The sequence below is a fragment of the Lepisosteus platostomus genome, chromosome 5 (genome assembly GCF_059453375.1).
Source record: "Lepisosteus platostomus isolate fLepPlt1 chromosome 5, fLepPlt1.hap1, whole genome shotgun sequence".
In the NCBI taxonomy this organism is placed as follows: Eukaryota; Metazoa; Chordata; class Actinopteri; order Semionotiformes; family Lepisosteidae; genus Lepisosteus; species Lepisosteus platostomus.
In genome coordinates, this window is record NC_142615.1 from 12,383,058 (window position 1) to 12,389,653 (window position 6,596).

At 48.5% G+C, this 6,596-nt stretch overlaps 2 non-coding genes and 1 pseudogene across 2 annotated transcripts; 2 read left to right on the forward strand and 1 right to left on the reverse strand.

The window, feature by feature from the left end:
* Window positions 1-1,613: 1,613 nt before the first annotated feature.
* On the forward strand, window positions 1,614-1,686 carry trnaf-gaa (transfer RNA phenylalanine (anticodon GAA)). Its single transcript has one exon. It is a non-coding gene; the product is annotated as a tRNA-Phe (tRNA).
* Window positions 1,687-5,017: 3,331 nt separating this feature from the next.
* On the reverse strand, window positions 5,018-5,182 carry LOC148663641 (U1 spliceosomal RNA). Its single transcript, XR_015939102.1, has one exon. It is a non-coding gene; the product is annotated as a U1 spliceosomal RNA (small nuclear RNA).
* Window positions 5,183-6,120: 938 nt separating this feature from the next.
* On the forward strand, window positions 6,121-6,239 carry LOC148663642 (5S ribosomal RNA; annotated as a pseudogene).
* Window positions 6,240-6,596: the final 357 nt, after the last annotated feature.

The window sequence follows — 6,596 nt, forward strand, 5'->3', positions numbered from 1 at the left end:
CCTCAGTGTTCCCCAGGCCGGGAAAGGAGATAACACATTGTATTTTTATGATTGAGAGACAGGCTCACTGTTCCTCAGGCTGGGACAGGAGTTCAAACTGTATTATTATTATTATTGAGAGACAAGCTCACTGTTCCTCAGGCTGGGACAGGAAATGACACACTGTATTATTATTATTGAGAGACAAGCTCACTGTTCCCCAGGCTGGGACAGGAGGTCATACTCTGTATTATTATTATTGAGAGACAGGCTCACTGTCTGTTCCTCAGGCTGGGACAGGAGATCACAAACTGTATTATTATTATAGAGAGACCTGCTCTTTCCTGACTGTTCCTTAGGCTGGGACAGCAGGTCATAATCTGCTTTATTATTATTGAGAGACTGGCTCACTGTCTGTTCCTCAGGCTGGGGCAGGATATCACACACTGTATTATTAGTATTGAGAGACAGCCTCAGTGTTCCCCAGGCTTGGACAGGAGATCACACACTGTATTATTAGTATTGAGATACAGACTCACTGTCTGTTCCTCCTGCTGGGACTGGAGATCACACACTGTTCTATTATTACTGAGGGACATGCTCACTGTTTGTCCTTCAGACTGGGACAGGACATTCCACACTAGGTTATCATTATTGAGAGACAGGCTCGCTGTCTGTTCCTCAGGCTAGTACAGGAGATCATGCACTGTATTATTATTATTTAGATACAGGCTCACTGTGTGTTCCTCTGGCTGGGACAGTAGATCACACTGTATTATAATTATTGAGAGGCTGACTCACTGTTTCCCAGGCTGGGACAGGAGATCACACACTGTATTATTATTGAGAGACAGGCTCACTGTCTGTTCCTCTGGCTGGGGCAGGGAATCACACACTGTATTGTTAGTATTATTAAGAGACAGGCTCGCTGTCTGCTCCTCAGGCTGGGACAGGATATCACACACTGTTGTAGTGTTCTCTCACGAGGCACCAGTTCTGTAGGGGTTTGGGCATTTACTGGGACAATTATTTTTGTGGCAGTAAATCACAAAATTCATTATTTTAATGGTCTTAGAATCCAACCATGCGACATAACTCAAACAACGCACACACAGGTACTAATACATGAGGATACATTTGTTAATATATAGAATATGCATGCAAACCCATCTTTTGCATACAAAAGATATAAATTCATTCAGTTACAAAGAGTTACACATCAAGAGGACATAAGTATATCATTCATTTAGACCGTTTCGTAATTGAACTTGTTTACAACTTCTACATGAGATACTCAAAACAAGTACATAACCCTTAGGAATTAAATTGATATCAACTGGTTGGGAGCAGTAATGCAATAAGGTTGAATACTCACTGCCGGTGGGCCCCTCTTCTCACCGTTTCCGTAGTGCAGCGGTTATCACGTTTGCCTCACACGTGAAAAATCCCCGGTTTGAAACCGGACGGGAACAGCCTCTTTTTGTACGCACCTGTACTTCACAGAGGTCTTGAGCGACCGGTCACATGTTCCTTTCCTTCTGAGGGACATTCCTGCAACACTCTCCCGCTCCTCTTGGTGCGCTCATGCCGCAACACAGGAAGGCTGGAGCAGGTGGCTGTGTGCTCTTTCCACCGCCGAAATAGCTCAGCTGGGAGAGCGTTAGACTGAAGATCTAAAGGTCCCTGGTTCGATCCCGGGTTTCGGCATTTTGTTTCATCGCGCCCTTTGTTCCTCTCTCCAGCGCCCCCTGCCTAAAGTGACGCGTCCCTTTCTCAGCCCGAAACGCAAGCGAGACACCAGCAGCGGTCCCTGCAGGTTTCCGTAGTGTAGCGGCTATCACGTTCGCCTAACACGCGAAAGGTCCCCGGTTCGAGACTGGGCGGAAACAGCCTCATTTTGCACGCTCCTGTACTTCACAGAGGTCTTGAGCGACCGGTCATTTGTTGCCAATGTATTTCCTGTGCCTTCATTCACTCTTGTACCAAACGCACGTTCCTTCTGTACACGGAGCCGATCATTTGCAATTGGGCTCTGCCGACAGACCAGGACGAGCTCTATTGGCTCAAAAGCAGCTCAGGAACTGCAAGAACAACAGAAAGATTAGCATCCAGCGGGGGCCTCTTAGTGAGCCCAAGATCTCATCAAGAATCGGCTCCAGCAACAGGGCTGGGCGCATTGTTCCATTCTCCGCCCACTCTCGGTGTAAACAAGTCCTTCCTGGTCTCTGCTTGAAATGCACTTTCATGCGTTTGCTTTGGTGTACCTGGCTTCCCCTGCATGGTCGAATGTGAAGAAGATGCTTAGTAAGTCATTGAAGAAAACCGAGAAGAGGTCGGAGTGGCCTCTGTCGTTCATCAACGATCCAGTCAGGCAGTACTCCTCTGTAAAGCGCCGTTCGTTCACATCGATTGGCTTTTTTTGCCTTCATTCGTATAAGTAGTAAAAGCAGACACCCCTTTAGGGAGCCTGTCAGCACCCGGAGTTTTCCCCTTCTGTAAGCTCTCCATAGCCTCTCAGCTCTTCTACTGTCAAATCCCCCTCAAGTACTTCCCTATCTTCTTCACTCAAAACGTTTTCTAGCTTTGAGGTAAAAAAATGAATTTCTTCATCCTTTACCTCTGTAGAGCTGTACAGTCTTGAGTAGAAGTGTCATGCCCTCTGCAGCCAGAGGGCGGTCCTTCTCTGTCCTGTCCCTAGTTTCTGGTCTGCTGTCCTTCCTGTCCCTCTCTTTCCCTTGGGCTAAATATTTCAGGGTCTTGCACTCTGTCCTCGCTCAGCACTGACGTTCGGATTTCCTGAGACCCGCCTAGCACTAGGGCACCCCACGTCCGCTCCCTGAGGGCACAGGTTTCTATACGGCATTCCTGAACTCTTTGCACTAATGAGCCCGGGCCTTTTTCCCGTCTCGCCGCTATGCATATGGGTCTTTTTCCGCCCTCCTGCTCCCCACGGTTAGTCCCCTTGGACGTCTGTGACAAGAAGGCCTCGATGCAGGAGAGGATAGCACTCAGCTCTGTACTCTCTCTTCCCTCCTCATCAACTACACTTTCCATGACAGACTTGGAGCCTACCACTTTCCTGAAAAAGAAGCGAGTACACTTCTCATTTTCTTCCAAGAACTGCACTCTTCTTAACAGCACTCCTCGACTACTTTCTTCCGCTATGCTCCGGACATCCTTTTTTAAAAGGGTGATATCCTCGAGCACATCGAAGCCATTGTCTCGTGTAGAGACGCTGCAGCTGCCTCTGTTTCCTGGCTAGCACTCCTCTCCGTCTGGCAGCAGCCTTCCTTCCCTCAGCCATGAAAAAGGCCTTTGTCTTCACCCTTACCTCCTCCCACCACTCTCCTACTGACCCATACAGACACTGCAAGGACAGCCACTGTGATAGTTTCTCCTTGTAGCGGGATACTACCCCCTCGTTCTCTAGCAGCTTTGTGTTGAGTTTCCAGAGGCCTGGGCCAAAGACAGTCCCACCCTGGAGTTCCACTCTACACCCTAAAGCCTGATGATCTGAGAAGAAGACAGCCTGAAGAGTGACCCCAACAACTTTCACTCTCTCTGAGACAAAGCAATAGTCAATTCTGATTCCTCCCTGACCATGTATATCCTGCTGTTGTGGGATATATACATCTATATGTGTCTGAGAGTTTAAAGTCTTGAACTAAGTTTTGCAGGGCCAGTGAGCTGGAATCCAATTTTATCAGAGAGCTAGCCTGCCTATCTGTGTGCTCTAAGATACAATTAAAATCCCCTCCCACTATCACGTCTGTGCTACATAACAATAGGGGAGAGAGTGCTTTGAGTAGCTCCACCCTTCCTCCCACGTCAGTAGGACAATACACATTGATTAGACGCAGGTTAACGGTCCCCCATTCCACATCCACACACAGCAACCTGCCATCTATGACCCTCTGAATACTTTTCAATTTGAATGCCCATCCTTTGAAAAGAATGGCCATGCCAGAGGTTCTGTTGTTATTGTCCCCTGACCAATCAGAAGGCCCTTTATCCCACCTATCTTCAAAGCTTTTATACCTCTCTTGATTTACTTCTTTTTCTTTTTCTTCTTACCAATTTCCTGCCAGCCATCCTCTGAATGAGCCTTCATCAGGGTGGCAGCAGTAAAAGCGTTCACGGAGTCCATTTCAAGGAAGGGGGTAGAGGGAGGGGTGGAGGGGTTCCAGCTGTCCCCATCACCATGCTCTCCTTCCTCCTCGCTCGGGGAGAAAACAGAGTCATTTTTCCTTTTCCTCAAGTCCAACTCCTGGGAGCACTGAGGGGAAAGGGGTGCAGCCGATGCACCAGTCTCCTCTTCCTCCTCACCCACCAGCTGCTGCAGATCCTCCGTGATGGACTGGATGGAGGAGAGGAGGACATCTCTAGCACTTGCAGAGTCTGAGAAAAGCAGCACCGCTGAATCCTGGGTATCCTCGCTGGACCCGCTCCACCGGGGGGCCCCACACTGGCCTTCGTTCTGAGGAGCAGGAGTGGGGGAGGGGTCCTCACTGTTCTCGGGGGTTTTCAAACCCTCGTGCTTGTCTGGTGCAGTCTGCGGTTGTGGGGGCGTAGTGGATTTCTCTTCCACCGGCCCCGGAGCCACAGCAGGACTGATCCTGGCTGGAGGCTGAGAGTCTTTGTCCAACAAGGGTTCTTTGTTTGACTTGTTATTTGCTTTGGATTTTCAGGCCGGTTTGGCTGAAACAAGCACAGATACAATAGAGGTACAGCCATTCACTGTTTGACAGAACCTAGCAATCAGAACACGGGTGAAACTGTCTTGAGAATTAGCATACAGTACCGAGGCCCCCATGACCAAATAAATTGGCCTTAATAATGCAGACTACAGCAAAACGACTGACTTTGAAAAGGGAATGAATGTCCGGAAGGAGTAGTGTAACCAGCTTGAAATGCTTCTCCGGACCTCTAACTAAAAGAAACCGGGAACCAGCAGTGGCATCGACTCCTTTCGAACTGGGATCCTATCGCAGATCGTGTTGTCGTAACTCTTCTGTATCTGATATTGGACCAAGCACATCAGGGGAGAGCGCGAACGCAGTCCCCCACTACCAGAAATTATGCAGTCGAGATTCCCACATTTGGGGAATTCGCAGGGGTCAGCACAGCCGGAGTGCAATGGCCGAGCCTCACCCTGGGTGAATCGATTTTTTAAGAACTTTATTTTCTTTTCACAAAAAAATACAGGACATCACAAATTAGAAAGCTTTACATTAATATACATACTTAAAACAGTATATATGATCACATCTCATTACATTTTGACACGGTACCAGTTACATAGCAACAATTTCTTTTTTTCTGGTGTAAATCACATTCTTTACTTAAACATGATAATGTTTTTCACAGTTTCTTGAGATATTGACCTATGCTCTCTATTTCCCACAGATTTTCTGCTTCCTCCCTCCTTTCTCTCCACAGATCTCTGAGGTAATAGTTCTCTCGGGTGATGAACAGGGCCAGGCTACCTGCTGCCTTGACTGGGACCTCGATGCCTTTGAACAGCCCCATGTTCCTCACTCTCCACAGGGCGTCTTTCCCACTGTTCACCACGGCCCAGATCCTGTCAAACACGTCAGGAGGAAGTTTGACAGGAGAGATGCCGTTGTAGCGGCAATGCTTGTTAATAAGACAGAATTAAGCGGTGGTATGCTGTCCTAAATGAGGCCCCATCTCACTCTCCATCTCTGTGGTGCTTGTGTATTAGCGTGAGCGTTTTTTATTCTGATCAGGAACAGTTTTACAAGTCCGCAAAGGATCGAGGAAAGGTTTATCGCCAGCTGAAAAGTGACACAGCGCTTCGGCTGTGGAGACTTGTTCGGCTGGCGTTCGGGGAGTCGCGTTTTTCAGAATTGTATTGAGATCGTTTTCCACAGAGCTCAGATGTCAAAGCACAGCAGCAGCTCTCCACAGCGATCCTCTATAGCGCCCTTTCTCCCGCAGCTCCGTCCTCATTGGAAGGAAGCAAGAGTGAAAGGCTGAAGTGAAATAGAGCGGGGACGAAGGCAGTGAAGAGAGAGAACGTGGGAAGAAGAGAAAAACGCAAGGGAAAAAAAGATGCGTCGTAAAAGAGGTGACAGAGCTGTCCTCTCTATAAGAAGGGTGCCAGCGAGCCTTGCTCTCGCTTACGGCCACATCCCCTTGAGCACGCCTGATCTCGTCTGATCTCGGAAGCTAAACAGGGATGGGCCTGGTTAGTACTTGGATGGGAGATCTCCTGGGAATACCAGGTGCTGTAAGCTTTTAAGCACAGGAGGCGCCCTATCCCCGTTCGCTCGCTCATTCCCCTGTTCACACGTGCAGTGCGGCTTGTCCGTCTGTTTATTTGTCAGCTTTGGCGAGATACTGGTGCTTGTGTATTAGCGTGAGCGTTTTTTATTCTGATCATGAACAATTTTACAAGTCCGCAAAGGATCGAGGAAAGGTTTATCGCCAGCTGAAAAGAGAGACAGCGCTTCCGCTGTGGAGACTTGTTCGGGTGGCGTTCGGGGAGTCGCGTTTTTCAGAATCGTATTGAGATCGTTTTCCACAGAGCTCAGATGTCAAAGCACAGCAGCAGCTCTCCACAGCGATCCTCTATAGCGCCCTTTCTCCCGCAG